This window comes from Eurosta solidaginis, chromosome X (genome assembly GCF_040869045.1).
Source record: "Eurosta solidaginis isolate ZX-2024a chromosome X, ASM4086904v1, whole genome shotgun sequence".
In the NCBI taxonomy this organism is placed as follows: Eukaryota; Metazoa; Arthropoda; class Insecta; order Diptera; family Tephritidae; genus Eurosta; species Eurosta solidaginis.
The window spans coordinates 172654663-172674399 of NC_090324.1; the positions used below are offsets into that span (position 1 = coordinate 172654663).

General features: G+C 31.0%; 2 pseudogenes; both read left to right on the forward strand.

Moving 5' to 3' along the window:
• Nucleotides 1-1718, forward strand: part of LOC137235570 (large subunit ribosomal RNA) — a 4856-nt pseudogene extending 3138 nt beyond the window's left edge.
• Nucleotides 1719-17520: 15802 nt separating this feature from the next.
• Nucleotides 17521-19515, forward strand: LOC137235538 (small subunit ribosomal RNA; annotated as a pseudogene).
• The last annotated feature ends 222 nt before the right edge of the window (nt 19516-19737 follow it).

A 19737-nucleotide genomic window follows, 5' to 3' on the forward strand; every position in this document is an offset into this window, starting at 1 on the left:
GAAAGATGGTGTAAGAGCGCATGTCTATCGTGAGCCAAAAAGCAATCGATAATTGTACGAGTGGGCCGGTGCTCATCTCGTCTTTTGAGATGTTTTGAGGCTGCTTTAGACTGCGCAAGCGAATAGAAGGCGTTCGCTGTGTGGCTGGCCACACCCTATATGTGGCAAGGTTTGACGTTGTCAAAATCACTGCAGTGTGGCGGACTGCAATGCCAAAGATGTTGCTGGGGCAGGTACTCGGTACTTACAGGTCTGTGAGCGGAAAAGGTTGGCCACATCCCTTAATTGTGGTAGGAGTGTATTTGAAGGAGTGGAGTGTATTTGGAGGCAAATTGGTGCATAATTGTTGTGTAATTGAGTGGAAATTGGAGCGAAATTAGTAGCGAAAATGGAAGCCAATAGAAGACGATATGGCACACAATGTTTGTCAACGAGTGTGGCCTCAAGCGATGTCGAGGGGCATTGTTGAGGCGGGCACTCGGCACTTACAGGTCTGTGTGCGGAAAAGGTTGGTCACATCCCTTGATTTAAATTGTGATGGTGTTGGTGTTGAGGATGGCGTGCATGATTTGATGCCAAGCTCACTTCGTTTGTCAACGTAGTGCGGCCCTTAAGCAACATCTAAGCAAAACCAAGCGCCGCTAAATATCTCAATCTGGTTAACTTGTTAACCAGATACTGAGATATCAAAATCAATGAAAGAGGGATCCTGAGGCAAGCACGGAACTCGCGGTGGAGTTGCCGTGCAACCGGGTGCCATTACCCGAAAATGGAAGAGGAGGATGGATAGTCCTCCTCGGCCAAACCAAGGCTGGTTGACTTGAACACCCCAGCTCACCGCATTGGTACCAACTTGTTGGGCCGAAGATCAACGGACATTGATCTGTGTTTTACACCGGAGGTAAGTCTTCACGACAGGGACTCCCGTAATTCACGTTCTTTCTGTCCCTATCTACTATCTAGCGAAACCACAGCCAAGGGAACGGGCTTGGAATAATTAGCGGGGAAAGAAGACCCTGTTGAGCTTGACTCTAGTCTGGCAGTGTAAGGAGACATAAGAGGTGTAGTATAAGTGGGAGATATATAATTTCGGTTATTTATCGTCAATGAAATACCACTACTCTTATTGTTTCCTTACTTACTTGATTAAGTGGAACGTGTATCATTGCCTAGCCATATTAAGGATATATTTATATATCTTATGGTATTGGGTGAGCTGGGTTTAGACCGTCGTGAGACAGGTTAGTTTTACCCTACTAATGACAAAATATTATTGCGACAGCATTCCTGCGTAGTACGAGAGGAACCGCAGGTACGGACCAATGGTACAATACTTGTTCGAGCGAACAGTGCTATGATGCTACGTCCGTTGGATTATGCCTGAACGCTTCTAAGGTTGTATCCGTGCTGGACTGCAATGACAAATATGGGGCAATTGCATTGTATGGCTTCTTTAAATCATTTAAAGTTTATAAATTTTATTTATAAACGACAAAATGAATATATGTGATGCCAATGTTATTTATAACATAGCAAATGCGGGAGGATTCAAATATCACCCGTATGATGCGCTAGTTATATATAAAAACATTATTTAATACAATGACAATGACTAGAATCAATTGTAAACGACTTTGGTAACGGGCAAGTTGTTGTAAGTGGTAGAGCAGCTGCCATACTGCGATCCACTGAAGCTTAACCTTTGCTTGATGATTCGAAAAGAATTTATTGGAATTAATTTTCCAATTTATTACTGTTTTGATGTTATCATCTTTAATAATAAATAATAAATATCATTTTATTGTATTTGCATCATCTTTTCTTATATAAAGCAGATAATAATAAATCTTCTCTGTTACAAAGGAGGAGGAGAAAAATAGTAGCAAATAATTATATTATAAAATAATAATAATTATTATATAAATCCAAATCGGATGGATTTAAGAGAAATATTATTTATTTAGCAAAGGATATTCAAGTTGCTAAATAAAAAAAAGATAAAGCGAAAAAATTAACTTGTCATAATTGAGATGAAATAAAGCAAAATAATAAATATAATTTTATAATATTTGCATCATCTCTTCTGCTACAAATGAGGAGGAAAAATATTGTAGCAAATAATTATATTATAAAATTATAATATTTATTATATAAATCCAAATGGGATATGGATTGAAGAGAAATATACTTGTATGAAACTTTTTAATACTTGTATGAAAATTTTTTCTACTTGTATGAAACTTTGTACTTGTATGGAAGTTTGTACTTGTATGAAAGTTTCTACTTGTATGAAACTTTGTACTTGTATGGAAGTTTGTATTTGTATGAAACTTTTTTCTACTTGTATGAAACTTTGTATTTGTATGGAAGTTTGTACTTGTATGAAACTTTGTACTTGTATGAAACTTTGTACTTGTATGAAAGTTTGTTCTTGTATGAAACTTTTTCTACTTGTATGAAACTTTGTACTTGTATGGAAGTTTGTACTTGTATGAAAATTTTTTCTACTTGTATGAAACTTTGTACTTGTATGGAAGTTTGTACTTGTATGAAACTTTTTTCTACTTGTATGAAACTTTGTACTTATGGAAGTTTGTACTTGTATGAAACTTTTTTCTACTTGTATGAAACTTTGTACTTGTATGGAAGTTTGTACTTGTATGAAACTTTTTTCTACTTGTATGAAACTTTGTACTTGTATGGAAGTTTGTACTTGTATGAAACTTTTTTCTACTTGTATGAAACTTTGTACTTGTATAGAAGTTTGTACTTGTATGAAACTTTTTTCTACTTGTATGAAACTTTGTACTTGTATGGAAGTTTGTACTTGTATGAAAATTTTTTCTACTTGTATGAAACTTTGTACTTGTGTGAAAGTTTGTACTTGTATGAAACTTTTTAATACTTTGTTGTTGTTGTTGTTGGTTTTGGTGTTGTTGTTTTTGTTATATTGAACATTTTTATTAATATAAGTACAAAGGAAAATCTTCATATAAGTATAAAAATATTAAATTATCACCTCACATGACAGAAAATATATGAAAAATTCAATATGGACAATTTACCATATTTTCGATGATATTGCCTAGTTATTTTACTAAAGAAACCAACATGGTACTATTGGTAAAAATTCAACACATTATAAAACTTGTATTTTTCATACATTTTTGGTCATGTGAGGTTTGCAAGCGTACTTGTATGAAACTTTTTTCTACTTGTATGAAACTTTGTACTTGTATGGAAGTTTGTACTTGTATACACATTTTTTCTACTTGTATGGAAGTTTGTACTTGTATGAAATTTTTTCTACTTGTATGAAACTTTGTACTTGTATGGAAGTTTGTACTTGTATGAAACTTTTTTCTACTTGTATGAAACTTTGTACTTGTATGAAACTTTTTTCTACTTGTATGAAACTTTGTACTTGTATGGAAGTTTGTACTTGTGTGAAACTTTTTTCTACTTGTATGAAACTTTGTACTTGTATGGAAGTTTGTACTTGTATGAAACTTTTTTCTACTTGTATGAAACTTTGTACTTGTATGGAAGTTTGTACTTGTATGAAACATTTTCTACTTGTATGAAACTTTGTACTTGTATGGAAGTTTGTACTTGTATGAAATTTTTTATACTTGTATGGAACTTTGTACTTGTATGGAAGTTTGTACTTGTATGAAACTTTTTTCTACTTGTATGAAACTTTGTACTTGTATGGAAGTTTGTACTTGTATGAAACTTGTTTCTACTTGTATGAAACTTTGTACTTGTATGGAAGTTTGTACTTGTATGAAACTTTTTTCTACTTGTATGAAACTTTGTACTTGTATGGAAGTTTGTACTTGTATGAAACTTTTTTCCACTTGTATGAAACTTTGTACTTGTATTGAAGTTTGTACTTGTATGAAACTTTTTTCTACTTGTATGAAACTTTGTACTTATATGGAAGTTTGTACTTGTATGAAACTTTTTTCTACTTGTATGAAACTTTGTACTTGTATGGAAGTTTGTACTTGTATAAAACTTTTTTCTACTTGTAAGAAACTTTGTACTTGTATGGAAGTTTGTACTTGTATGAAACTTTTTTCTACTTGTATGAAACTTTGTACTTGTATGGAAGTTTGTACTTGTATGAAACTTTTTTCTACTTGTGTGAAACTTTGTACTTGTATGGAAGTTTGTACTTGTATGAAACTTTTTTCTACTTGTATGAAACTTTGTACTTGTATGGAAGTTTGTACTTGTATGAAACTTTTTTCTACTTGTAGGAAACTTTGTACTTGTATGGAAGTTTGTACTTGTATGAAATTTTTTCTACTTGTATGAAACTTTGTACTTGTATGGAAGTTTGTACTTGTATAAAACTTTTTTCTACTTGTATGAAACTTTGTACTTGTATGGAAGTTTGTACTTGTATGAAACTTTTTTCTATTTGTATGAAACTTTGTACTTGTACGGAAGTTTGTACTTGTATGAAACTTTTTTCTACTTGTATGAAACTTTGTACTTGTATGGAAGTTTGTACTTGTATAAAACTTTTTCTACTTGTATGAAACTTTGTACTTGTATGGAAGTTTGAACTTGTATGAAACTTTTTTCTACTTGTATGAAACTTTGTACTTGTATGGAAGTTTGTACTTGTATGAAACTTTTTTCTACTTGTATGAAACTTTGTACCTGTATGGAAGTTTGTACTTGTATGAAACTTTTTACTACTTGTATGAAACTTTGTACTTGCATGGAAGTTTGTACTTGTATGAAACTTTTTTCTACTTGTATGAAACTTTGTACTTGTATGGAAGTTTGTACTTGTATGAAACTTTTTTCTACTTGTATGAAAATTTGTTCTTGTATGGAAGTTTGTACTTGTATGAAACTTTTTTCTACTTGTATGAAACTTTGTACTTGTATGGAAGTTTGTACTTGTATGAAACTTTTTTCTACTTGTATGAAAATTTGTTCTTGTATGGAAGTTTGTACTTGTATGAAACTTTTTTCTACTTGTATGAAACTTTGTACTTGTATGGAAGTTTGTACTTGTATGAAACTTTTTTCTACTTGTATGAAACTTTGTACTTGTATGGAAGTTTGTACTTGTATAAAACTTTTTTCTACTTGTAAGAAACTTTGTACTTGTATGGAAGTTTGTACTTGTATGAAACTTTTTTCTACTTGTATGAAACTTTGTACTTGTATGGAAGTTTGTACTTGTATGAAACTTTTTTCTACTTGTGTGAAACTTTGTACTTGTATGGAAGTTTGTACTTGTATGAAACTTTTTTCTACTTGTATGAAAGTTTGTACTTGTATGGAAGTTTGTACTTGTATGAAACTTTTTTCTACTTGTATGAAAATTTGTTCTTGTATGGAAGTTTGTACTTGTATGAAACTTTTTTCTACTTGTATGAAACTTTGTACTTGTATGGAAGTTTGTACTTGTATGAAACTTTTTTCTACTTGTATGAAACTTTGTACTTGTATGGAAGTTTGTACTTGTATGAAACTTTTTTCTACTTGTATGAAACTTTGTACTTGTATGGAAGTTTGTACTTGTATGAAACTTTTTTCTACTTGTATGAAACTTTGTACTTGTATGGAAGTTTGTACTTGTATGAAACTTTTTCCTACTTGTATGAAACTTTGTACTTATGGAAGTTTGTACTTGTATGAAACTTTTTTCTTCATACATTTTTCGTCATGTGAGGTGAGCGAGTCAGAAAACAATTTTAACTAACGTATGAAAACTTTGTTCAGCCATACAAAACTACTAAGCCATGCTAGTAGACACTATGCCAGACTAACAGACACTATGCCAAATAAGCAAATTTGAGTTTTTAACTCAAATATTAATACATGCAATGTTGATATTTGATAACTAACCATAACTGCCTGCTAGTTAAATTAGAAAATATTGATCATATTAATGGCTTTCATATTCTAAACAAAGTCTCAATTTTTAGGCTGAAAAAGTTTCATACAAGTACTAACCTAGTACTTATATGAAAGTTTTAAAATTTTCAAAATACTTCGAAAAACTGTTACAACCAGCGAAATGCAAGCTAAAAACACTTTTAATATGCAATATAAAAAGGCAAGTCCTCTATAAAAATGATGCATGTATGAAAATTTCGTAGTGGAATTGCAAAAGTGAACTATACTTGATCAGGGTGAAGTCAGGGGAAACCCTGATGGAAGACCGAAACAGTTCTGATGTGCAAATCGATTGTCAGAATTGAGTATAGGGGCGAAAGACCAATCTAGTAAAGCGAATGATTAGAGGCCTTAGGGTCGAAACGATCCTTAACCTATTCTCAAACTTTAAATGGGTAAGAACCTCACCTTTCTTGATATGAAGGATGAGGTTATGATATAATGTGCCCAGTGGGCGACTTTTGGTAAGCAGAACTGGCGCTGTGGGATGAACCAAACGTAATGTTACGGTGCCCAAATTAAAGTAAGGGCGCGTAAACGGTGGCGGGAGTAATTATGACTCTCTTAAGATCGCCAAATGCCTCGTTATCTAACTTTTAAAATGTGTTGCGACTAACGAAGTGCTAACTAGCATTGCACTGAGGCCGCGCACATATAAAAATGTATGAAAATTATATATAAAAAGGCGTTTGTTAGGTACGACAAATCCTCTATAAAAACTAAGAACGAAAGTTAGAGCTAGCGATTGGGTGTAGCTACGGCTCTCTCAGTCGCTTTCCGGGAAACCAAAGCTTTTGGACTCCGGGGGAAGTATGGTTGCAAAGCTGAAACTTAAAGGAATTGACGGAAGGGCACCACCAGGAGTGGAGCCTGCGGCATAATTTGACTCAACACAAGAAAACTTACAAGGTCCGAACATAACATATATGAAAGTTTTAAAATTTTCAAAATACTTTTAAAATGTGTTGCGAATAACGAAGTGCAAACTAGCATTGCACTGAGGCCGCGCACATATAAAAATGTATGAAAATTATATTATAAATATGGAACAATTGCAATGTAATGTTATTTTATAACAAAGCAAATGCGGGAGGATTCAAATATCGCCCGTATGTCGCGCTAGTTATATATATAAAAACATTATTTAATACAATGGCAATGCCTAGAATAATCGTTTGTGAACGACTATAGTAATGGGCAAGGTGTTGTAAGTGGTAGAGCAGCTACCATACTGCGATCCACTGAAGCATAACCTTTGCTTGATGATTCCAACACATAAAATTTACCCATTTTATTGTTGTTTTGGTATCATATATAAAAAAAATAAACAGATGATGAAATAAAGCAAAATAATAAATATCATTTTATTATATTTGCATCATCTTCTTATAAAGCAGAAGATTTTGATCGACTTTCTAATAAATCTTCTGCTACAAAGGAGGAGGAGAAAAATAGTAGCAAATAATTATATTATAAAATAATAATAATTATTATTATATAAATCCAAATGTGATATGGATTGAAGAGAAATATTTATTTAGCAAAGGATATTAAAGTGGCTAAATAAAAAAGATAAAGCGAAAAAATTAACTTGTAATCTACTACAATAAAGTAAAAATAAAGCAACTAAAATTTTGTTAGCTGAACTTTATTATATTTGGGCTAATAAAGTCGATATATTTATACAGATGTGTTTTAAGCGACCATCGAAAGTAAGTGAGGGTTTCCTTACCTAGCCCGCTTACACAAAATATATTAGCGAAGCTCATATATATATAACTTGTTCACTTTCATTATTTAAATTGTTGCTTGTACGGTAGTATTATTTACAAAGAGAAAAATGTAAATGAAATATTACAATGAAGCACAGCACAAATAAAGCAACAAAAATTTTGTTAGCTGAACTTTATTATATTTGGGCTAATAAAGTCGATATATTTATACAGATGTGTTTTAAGCAACCAACGAAAGTAAGTGAGGTTTTCCTTACCTAGGCCGCTTACACAAAATATATTAACGAAGCTCATATATATATAACTTGTTCACTTTCATTATTTAAATTGTTTGCATATGCAGTGTAATATTATTTACATTAAACACAAAAAATATAATTTTTATTATATTTTTTAAATATAATTCTGGTTGATCCTGCCAGTAGTTATATGCTTGTCTCAAAGATTAAGCCATGCATGTCTAAGTACACACGAATTAAAAGTGAAACCGCAAAAGGCTCATTATATCAGTTATGGTTCCATAGATCGATCGTTAACAGTTACTTGGATAACTGTGGTAATTCTAGAGCTAATACATGCAACAATATAAACACGGACCTTATGGAACGTGTGCTTTTATTAGGCTAAAACCAATCGATCTTTATAGATCGTTATATTGGTTGAACTCTAGATAACATGCAGATCGTATGGTGCCATCTACAACTACAATAAAGTACAAATAAAGCACCTAAAATTTTGTTAGCTGAACTTTATTATATTTGGGCTAATAAAGTCGATATATTTACACAGATGTGTTTTAAGCGACCAACGAAATTAAGTGAGGTTTTCCTTACCTAGGCCGCTTACACAAAATATATTAGCGAAGCTCATATATATATAACTTGTTCACTTTCATTATTTAAATTGGTGCTTGTACGGTAGTATTATTTACAAAGAGAAAAATGTAAATGAAATATTACAATGAAGCACAGCACAAATAAAGCAACAAAAATTTTGTTAGCTGAACTTTATTATATTTGGGCTAATAAAGTCGATATATTTATACAGATGTGTTTTAAGTGACCAACGAAAGTAAGTGAGGTTTTCCTTACCTAGGCCGCTTACACAAAATATATTAACGAAGCTCATATATATATAACTTGTTCACTTTCATTATTTAAATTGTTTGCATATGCAGAGTAATATTATTTACATTAAACACAAAAAATATAATTTTTATTATATTTTTTAAATATAATTCTGGTTGATCCTGCCAGTAGTTATATGCTTGTCTCAAAGATTAAGCCATGCATGTCTAAGTGCACACGAATTAAAAGTGAAACCGCAAAAGGCTCATTATATCAGTTATGGTTCCATAGATCGATCGTTAACAGTTACTTGGATAACTGTGGTAATTCTAGAGCTAATACATGCAACAATATAAACACGGACCTTATGGAACGTGTGCTTTTATTAGGCTAAAACCAAGCGATCTTTATAGATCGTTATATTGGTTGAACTCTAGATAACATGCAGATCGTATGGTGCCATCTACAACTACAATAAAGTACAAATAAAGCAACTAAAATTTTGTTAGTTGAACTTTATTATATTTGGGCTAATAAAGTCGATATATTTATACAGATGTGTTTTAAGCGACCAACGAAAGTAAGTGAGGTTTTCCTTACCTAGGCCGCTTACACAAAATATATTAGCGAAACTCATATATATATAACTTGTTCACTTTCATTATTTAAATTGGTGCTTGTACGGTAGTATTATTTACAAAGAGAAAAATGTAAATGAAATATTACAATGAAGCACAGCACAAATAAAGCAACAAAAATTTTGTTAGCTGAACTTTATTATATTTGGGCTAATAAAGTCGATATATTTATACAGATGTGTTTTAAGCGACCAACGAAAGTAAGTGAGGTTTTCCTTACCTAGGCCGCTTACACATAATATATTAGCGAAGCTCATATATATATAACTTGTTCACTTTCATTATTAAAATTGGTGCTTGTACGGTAGTATTATTTACAAAGAGAAAAATGTAAATGAAATATTGCAATAAAGTACAAATAAAGCACTAAAATTTTGTTAGCTGAACTTTATTATATTTGGGCTAACAAAGTCGATATATTTATACAGATGTGTTTTAAGCGACCAACGAAAGTAAGTGAGGTTTTCCTTACCTAGGCCGCTTACACAAATATATTAGCGAAGCTCATATATATATAACTTGTTCACTTTCATTATTTAAATTGGTGCTTGTACGGTAGTATTATTTACAAAGAGAAAAATGTAAATGAAATATTACAATGAAGCAGAGCACAAATAAAGCAACAAAAATTTTGTTAGCTGAACTTTATTATATTTGGGTAATAAAGTCGATATATTTATACAGATGTGTTTTAAGCGACCAACGAAAGTAAGTGAGGTTTTCCTAACCTAGGCCGCTTACACAAAATATATTAACGAAACTCATAAATATATAACTTGTTCACTTTCATTATTTAAATTGGTGCTTGTACGGTAGTATTATTTACAAAGAGAAAAATGTAAATGAAATATTACAATGAAGCACAGAACAAATAAAGCACCAAAAATTTTGTTAGCTGAACTTTATTATATTTGGGCTAATAAAGTCGATATATTTATACAGATGTGTTTTAAGCGACCAATGAAAGTAAGTGAGGTTTTCCTTACCTAGGCCGCTTACACAAAATATATTAGCGAAGCTCATATATATATAACTTGTTCACTTTGATTATTTAAATTGTTTGCATATGCAGAGTAATATTATTTACATTAAACACAAAAATATAATTTTTATTATATTTTATAAATATAATTCTGGTTGATCCTGCCAGTAGTTATATGCTTGTCTCAAAGATTAAGCCATGCATGTCTAAATACACACGAATTAAAAGTGAAACCGCAAAAGGCTCATTATATCAGTTATGGTTCCATAGATCGATCGTTAACAGTTACTTGGATAACTGTGGTAGTTCTAGAGCTAATACATGCAATAATATAAACACGGACCTTATGGAACGTGTGCTTTTATTAGGCTAAAACCAAGCGATCTTTATAGATCGTTATATTGGTTGAACTCTAGATAACATGCAGATCGTATTGTGCCATCTACAACTACGATAAAGTACAAATAAAGCAACTAAAATTTTGTTAGCTGAACTTTATTATATTTGGGCTAATAAAGTCGATATATTTATACAGATGTGTTTTAAGCGACCAACGAAAGTAAGTGAGGTTTTCCTTACCTAGGCCGCTTACACAAAATATATTAGCGAATCTCATATATATATAACTTGTTCACTTTCGATATTTAAATTGTGCATGTGCAGAGTAATATTAATATTATTTACATTAATTGTATGAAAGTTTGTACCTGTATGAAACTTTTTTCTACTTGTATGAAACTTTGTACTTGTAAGGAAGTTTGTACTTGTATGAAACTTTTTCTACTTGTATGAAACTTTGTACTTGTATAGAAGTTTTTACTTGTATGAAACTTTGTTTTACTTGTATGAAACTTTGTACTTGTATGGAAGTTTGTACTTGTATGAAACTTTTTTCTACTTGTATGAAACTTTGTACTTGTATGGAAGTTTGTACTTGTATGAAACTTTTTTCTACTTGTATGAAACTTTGTACTTGTATGGAAGTTTGTACTTGTATGAAACTTTTTTCTACTTGTATGAAACTTTGTACTTGTATGGAAGTTTGTACTTATATGAAACTTTTTTCTACTTGTATGAAACTTTGTACTTGTATGGAAGTTTGTACTTGTATGAAAATTTTCTACTTGTATGAAACTTTGTACTTGTATGGAAGTTTGTACTTGTATGAAACTTTTTTCTACTTGTATGAAACTTTGTACTTGTATGGAAGTTTGTACTTGTATGAAACTTTTTTCTACTTGTATGAAACTTTGTACTTGTATGGAAGTTTGTACTTGTATGAAACTTTTTTCTACTTGTATGAAACTTTGTACTTGTATGGAAGTTTGTACTTGTATGAAACTTTTTTCTACTTGTATGAAACTTTGTACTTGTATAGAAGTTTGTACTTGTATGAAACTTTTTTCTACTTGTATGAAACTTTGTACTTGTATGGAAGTTTGTACTTGTATGAAAATTTTTTCTACTTGTATGAAACTTTGTACTTGTGTGAAAGTTTGTACTTGTATGAAACTTTTTAATACTTTGTTGTTGTTGTTGTTGGTTTTGGTGTTGTTGTTTTTGTTATATTGAACATTTTTATTAATATAAGTACAAAGGAAAATCTTCATATAAGTATAAAAATATTAAATTATCACCTCACATGACAGAAAATATATGAAAAATTCAATATGGACAATTTACCATATTTTCGATGATATTGCCTAGTTATTTTACTAAAGAAACCAACATGGTACTATTGGTAAAAATTCAACACATTATAAAACTTGTATTTTTCATACATTTTTGGTCATGTGAGGTTTGCAAGCGTACTTGTATGAAACTTTTTTCTACTTGTATGAAACTTTGTACTTGTATGGAAGTTTGTACTTGTATAAACATTTTTTCTACTTGTATGGAAGTTTGTACTTGTATGAAATTTTTTCTACTTGTATGAAACTTTGTACTTGTATGGAAGTTTGTACTTGTATGAAACTTTTTTCTACTTGTATGAAACTTTGTACTTGTATGAAACTTTTTTCTACTTGTATGAAACTTTGTACTTGTATGGAAGTTTGTACTTGTATGAAACTTTTTTCTACTTGTATGAAACTTTGTACTTGTATGGAAGTTTGTACTTGTATGAAACTTTTTTCTACTTGTATGAAACTTTGTACTTGTATGGAAGTTTGTACTTGTATGAAACATTTTCTACTTGTATGAAACTTTGTACTTGTATGGAAGTTTGTACTTGTATGAAATTTTTTATACTTGTATGGAACTTTGTACTTGTATGGAAGTTTGTACTTGTATGAAACTTTTTTCTACTTGTATGAAACTTTGTACTTGTATGGAAGTTTGTACTTGTATGAAACTTGTTTCTACTTGTATGAAACTTTGTACTTGTATGGAAGTTTGTACTTGTATGAAACTTTTTTCTACTTGTATGAAACTTTGTACTTGTATGGAAGTTTGTACTTGTATGAAACTTTTTTCCACTTGTATGAAACTTTGTACTTGTATTGAAGTTTGTACTTGTATGAAACTTTTTTCTACTTGTATGAAACTTTGTACTTATATGGAAGTTTGTACTAGTATGAAACTTTTTTCTACTTGTATGAAACTTTGTACTTGTATGGAAGTTTGTACTTGTATAAAACTTTTTTCTACTTGTAAGAAACTTTGTACTTGTATGGAAGTTTGTACTTGTATGAAACTTTTTTCTACTTGTATGAAACTTTGTACTTGTATGGAAGTTTGTACTTGTATGAAACTTTTTTCTACTTGTGTGAAACTTTGTACTTGTATGGAAGTTTGTACTTGTATGAAACTTTTTTCTACTTGTATGAAACTTTGTACTTGTATGGAAGTTTGTACTTGTATGAAACTTTTTTCTACTTGTAGGAAACTTTGTACTTGTATGGAAGTTTGTACTTGTATGAAATTTTTTCTACTTGTATGAAACTTTGTACTTGTATGGAAGTTTGTACTTGTATAAAACTTTTTTCTACTTGTATGAAACTTTGTACTTGTATGGAAGTTTGTACTTGTATGAAACTTTTTTCTATTTGTATGAAACTTTGTACTTGTACGGAAGTTTGTACTTGTATGAAACTTTTTTCTACTTGTATGAAACTTTGTACTTGTATGGAAGTTTGTACTTGTATAAAACTTTTTCTACTTGTATGAAACTTTGTACTTGTATGGAAGTTTGTACTTGTATGAAACTTTTTCTACTTGTATGAAACTTTGTACTTGTATGGAAGTTTGTACTTGTATGAAACTTTTTTCTACTTGTATGAAACTTTGTACCTGTATGGAAGTTTGTACTTGTATGAAACTTTGTACTTGCATGGAAGTTTGTACTTGTATGAAACTTTTTTCTACTTGTATGAAACTTTGTACTTGTATGGAAGTTTGTACTTGTATGAAACTTTTTTCTACTTGTATGAAAATTTGTTCTTGTATGGAAGTTTGTACTTGTATGAAACTTTTTTCTACTTGTATGAAACTTTGTACTTGTATGGAAGTTTGTACTTGTATGAAACTTTTTTCTACTTGTATGAAAATTTGTTCTTGTATGGAAGTTTGTACTTGTATGAAACTTTTTTCTACTTGTATGAAACTTTGTACTTGTATGGAAGTTTGTACTTGTATGAAACTTTTTTCTACTTGTATGAAACTTTGTACTTGTATGGAAGTTTGTACTTGTATAAAACTTTTTTCTACTTGTAAGAAACTTTGTACTTGTATGGAAGTTTGTACTTGTATGAAACTTTTTTCTATTTGTATGAAACTTTGTACTTGTATGAAACTTTTTTCTACTTGTATGAAACTTTGTACTTGTATGGAAGTTTGTACTTGTATGAAACTTTTTTCTACTTGTATGAAAATTTGTTCTTGTATGGAAGTTTGTACTTGTATGAAACTTTTTTCTACTTGTATGAAACTTTGTACTTGTATGGAAGTTTGTACTTGTATGAAACTTTTTTCTACTTGTATGAAAATTTGTTCTTGTATGGAAGTTTGTACTTGTATGAAACTTTTTTCTACTTGTATGAAACTTTGTACTTGTATGGAAGTTTGTACTTGTATGAAACTTTTTTCTACTTGTATGAAACTTTGTACTTGTATGGAAGTTTGTACTTGTATAAAACTTTTTTCTACTTGTAAGAAACTTTGTACTTGTATGGAAGTTTGTACTTGTATGAAACTTATTTCTACTTGTATGAAACTTTCTACTTATGGAAGTTTGTACCTGTATGAAACTTTTTTCTTCATACATTTTTCGTCATGTGAGGTGAGCGAGTCAGAAAACAATTTAAGGTAACGTATGAAAACTTTGGTCAGCAATACAAAACTACTAAGCCAAGCTAAAACTAAGTAAAAATAAGCAAATTTAAGCTTATTAACTCAAATATTAATACATCAAGTGTTGATATTTGATAAAATTCCTATTAAGGATGTTAGTTAAATTAGAAAATGGTGATCGTATAATGGTTTTCATATTCTAAACTAACTCCAATTAACTCCCAGTAAAACCTGTTAGTTAAATTAGAAAATGTTGATCATATAAAATGGTTTTCATATTCTAAACTAACAGTCAAATTTTAGTATGAGAAAATTTCTCGTACGAACTTTAAACTTTAAAAATGTGTTGCGACCAATGAAGTGCAAGGATGTAACATTGCACTGAGGCCGCGCACATATAAAAATGTATGAAAATTTGTTTTAGCTAAGCAAAACTAAGTAAAAATAAGCAAATTTAAGCTTATTAACTCAAATATTAATACATCAAGTGTTGATATTTGCTATAATTCCTAGTAAGGATGTTAGTTAAATTAGAAAATGTTGATCGTATAATGGTTTTCATATTCTAAACTAACTCCAATTAACTCCTAGTAAAACCTATTAGTTAAATTAGAAAATTTTGATCATATAAAATGGTTTTCATATTCTAAACTAACAGTCAAATTTTAGTATGAGAAAATTTCTCGTACGAACTTTAAACTTTAAAAATGTGTTGCGACCAATGAAGTGAAAGGATGTAACATTGCACTGAGGCCGCGCACATATAAAAATGTATGAAAATTAGTTTTAGCTAAGCAAAACTAAGTAAAAATAAGCAAATTTAAGCTTATTAACTCAAATATTAATACATCAAGTGTTGATATTTGATATAATTCCTAGTAAGACTGTTAGTTAAATTAGAAAATGTTGATCATATATTGGTTTTCATATTCTAAACTAACTGTCAAATTTTAGTATGAGGAAGTTTCTCATACAAGTACTAATTAGTACATATATGAAAGTTTTAAAATTTTTAAAATACTGCTAAAATGTGTTGCGGCCGCGCACATATAAAAAATAACATGTATGAAAATTTAGACTTCAATGTGTTTCTAAAAAAACTTGTATGTTAACTTTACTCATCCAAATGTAAAAAAAAAAAAGAAGCAAGCAGATGCTTTTTAAAATATTTTATTAATATAAATTCGATATAAATGAAACTTTTAATTTCATATCATAGAAAAAATATACATTTTATAATAAATGTATATGTTTCATGTAATGGAAATTTAAGTAAATGTATGGTATATAAAAATAATTTTATTACTGAAATACCAAAATTAATAAATATCGTTCTTAAATATACAAGAGAACGAAAATTCTTTATTCAATAATTAATTGTAAAATTAAATACTACAATAAAGTACAAATAAAGCAACAAAAATTTTATTAGCTGAACTTTATTATATTTGGGCTAATAAAGTCGATATATTTATACAGATGTGTTTTAAGCGACCAACGAAAGTAAGTGAGGTTTTCCTTACCTAGACCGCTTACACAAAATATATTAGCGAAGCTCATATATATATAACTTGTTCACTTTCATTATTTAAATTGGTGCTTGTACGGTAGTATTATTTACAAAGAGAAAAATGTAAATGAAATATTACAATAAAGTACAAATAAAGCACCTAAAATTTTGTTAGCTGAACTTTATTATATTTGGGCTAATAAAGTCGATATATTTATACAGATGTGTTTTAAGCGACCAATGAAAGTAAGTGAGGTTTTCCTTACCTAGGCCGCTTACACAAAATATATTAGCGAAGCTCATATATATATAACTTGTTCACTTTCATTATTTAAATTGTTGCCTGTACGGTAGTATTATTTACAAAGAGAAAAATGTAAATGAAATATTACAATAAAGTACAAATAAAGCAACTAAAATTTTGTTAGTTGAACTTTATTATATTTGGGCTAATAAAGTCGATATATTTATACAGATGTGTTTTAAGCGACCAACGAAAGTAAGTGAGGTTTTCCTTACCTAGGCCGCTTACACAAAATATATTAGCGTACGGTAGTATTATTTACAAAGAGAAAAATGTAAATAAAATATTACAATAAAGTACAAATAAAGCAACTAAAATTTTGTTAGTTGAACTTTATTATATTTGGGCTAATAAAGTCGATATATTTATACAGATGTGTTTTAAGCGACCAATGAAAGTAAGTGAGGTTTTCCTTACCTAGGCCGCTTACACAAAATATATTAAGCTCATATATATATAACTTGTTCACTTTCATTATTTAAATTGTTGCCTGTACGGTAGTATTATTTACAAAGAGAAAAATGTAAATGAAATATTACAATAAAGTACAAATAAAGCAACTAAAATTTTGTTAGTTGAACTTTATTATATTTGGGCTAATAAAGTCGATATATTTATACAGATGTGTTTTAAGCGACCAACGAAAGTAAGTGAGGTTTTCCTTATCTAGGCCGCTTACACAAAATATATTAGCGAAGCTCATATATATATAACTTGTTCACTTTCATTATTTAAATTGGTGCTTGTACGGTAGTATTATTTACAAAGAGAAAAATGTAAATGAAATATTACAATGAAGCACAGCACAAATAAAGCAACAAAATTTTGTTAGCTGAACTTTATTATATTTGGGCTAATAAAGTCGATATATTTATACAGATGTGTTTTAAGCGACCAATGAAAGTAAGTGAGGTTTTCCTTACCTAGGCCGCCTACACAAAATATATTAGCGAAGCTCATATATATATAACTTGTTCACTTTCATTATTTAAATTGTTTGCATATGCAGAGTAATATTATTTACATTAAACACAAAAAATATAATTTTTATTATATTTTTTAAATATAATTCTGGTTGATCCTGCCAGTAGTTATATGATTGTCTCAAAGATTAAACCATGCATGTCTAAGTACACACGAATTAAAAGTGAAACCGCAAAAGGCTCATTATATCAGTTATGGTTCCATAGATTGTTAACAGTTACTTGGATAACTGTGGTAATTCTAGAGCTAATACATGCAATATAAACACGGACCTTATGGAACGTGTGCTTTTATTAGGCTAAAACCAAGCGATCTTTATAGATCGTTATATTGGTTGAACTCTAGATAACATGCAGATCGTATGGTCCTGTACCGACGACAGATCTTTCAAATGTCTGCCCTATCAACTTTTGATGGTAGTATCTAGGACTACCATGGTTGCAACGGGTAACGGGGAATCAGGGTTCGATTCCGGAGAGGGAGACTGAGAAACGGCTACCTCATCTAAGGAAGGCAGCAGGCGCGTAAATTACCCACTCCCAGCTCGGGGAGGTAGTGACGAAAAATAACAATACAGGACTCATATCCGAGGCCCTGTAATTGGAATGAGTGCACTTTAAATCCTTTAACAAGGACCTATTGGAGGGCAAGTCTGGTGCCAGAAGCCGCGGTAATTCCAGCTCCAATAGCGTATATTAAAGTTGTTGCGGTTAAAACGTTCGTAGTTGAATTTGTGCTTCATACGGGTAGTAAAACTATAATTGTGGTATGTACATTACCTTATGTATGTAAGCGTATTACCGGTGGAGTTCTTATATATATTGGATACAATGTATTCTTTATATATTCCTCCTATTTAAAACCTGCTTCAGTGCTCTTCATCGAGTGCTGTTGTGGGCCGGTTCATTTACTTTGAACAAATTAGATTGCTTAAAGCTGGCTCCAAATGCCTGAATATTTTGTGCATGGGATAATGAAATAAGACCTCTGTTTTACTTTGATTGGTTTTTAGATCAAGAGGTAATGATTAATAGAAGCAGTTTGGGGGCATTAGTATTACGACGCGAGAGGTGAAATTCTTGGACCGTCGTAAGACTAGCTTAAGCGAAAGCATTTGCCAAAGATGTTTTCATTAATCAAGAACGAAAGTTAGAGGTTCGAAGGCGATCAGATACCGCCCTAGTTCTAACCATAAACGATGCCAGCTAGCAATTGGGTGTAGCTACTACTATGGCTCTCTCAGTCGCTTCCCGGGAAACCAAAGCTTTTGGGCTCCGGGGGAAGTATGGTTGCAAAGCTGAAACTTAAAGGAATTGGCGGAAGGGCACCACCAGGAGTGGAGCCTGCGGCTTAATTTGCCTCAACACGGGAAAACTTACCAGGTCCGAACATAAGCGTGTAAGACAGATTGATAGCTCTTTCACGAATCTATGGGTGGTGGTGCATGGCCGTTCTTAGTTCGTTGAGTGATTTGTCTGGTTAATTCCGATAACGAACGAGACTCAAATATATTAAATAGATGCTTTCAGGATTATAAAGTTGAAGCTTATTATAGCCTTCTTTCATGAGTTTACTAATTGGTTTACAAATGTTTGAATGTGTTTATATAAGTGGAGTTATACCTGTTGGTTTGTCCCATTATAAGGACACTAGCTTTTTAAATGGACAAATTGCGTCTAGCAGTAACGAGATTGAGCAATAACAGGTCTGTGATGCCCTAAGATGTCCTGGGCTGCACGCGCGCTACAATGAAAGTATCAACGTGTATTTCCTAGACCGAGAGGTCTGGGTAAACCGCTGAACCACTTTCATGTTTGGGATTGTGAACTGAAACTGTTCACATGAACTTGGAATTCCCAGTAAGTGTGAGTCATTAACTCGCATTGATTAAGTCCCTGCCCTTTGTACACACCGCCCGTCGCTACTACCGATTGAATTATTTAGTGAGGTCTCCGGACGTGATCGCTGTGACGCCTAGTGTGTCACGGTTGATATGCAGAAGTTGACCGAACTTGATTATTTAGAGGAAGTAAAAGTCGTAACAAGGTTTCCGTAGGTGAACCTGCGGAAGGATCATTATTGTGTTCCAATCCGAAAATAAAAACGAAAAACACACAAAAAAAAACAACAATAATAATAATACTACAATAAAAGTACATTAAAAGTCATGTGCAGTAGTATATATTATTTACAGAGAACAAAATGTTCTAAAAAATACATATGTGTTTTAAGCGACCTAGGCCGCACAATATATTTAAATAAAGCATAATAAAAAGCAACTAAATTGTTGCATATGCAGTT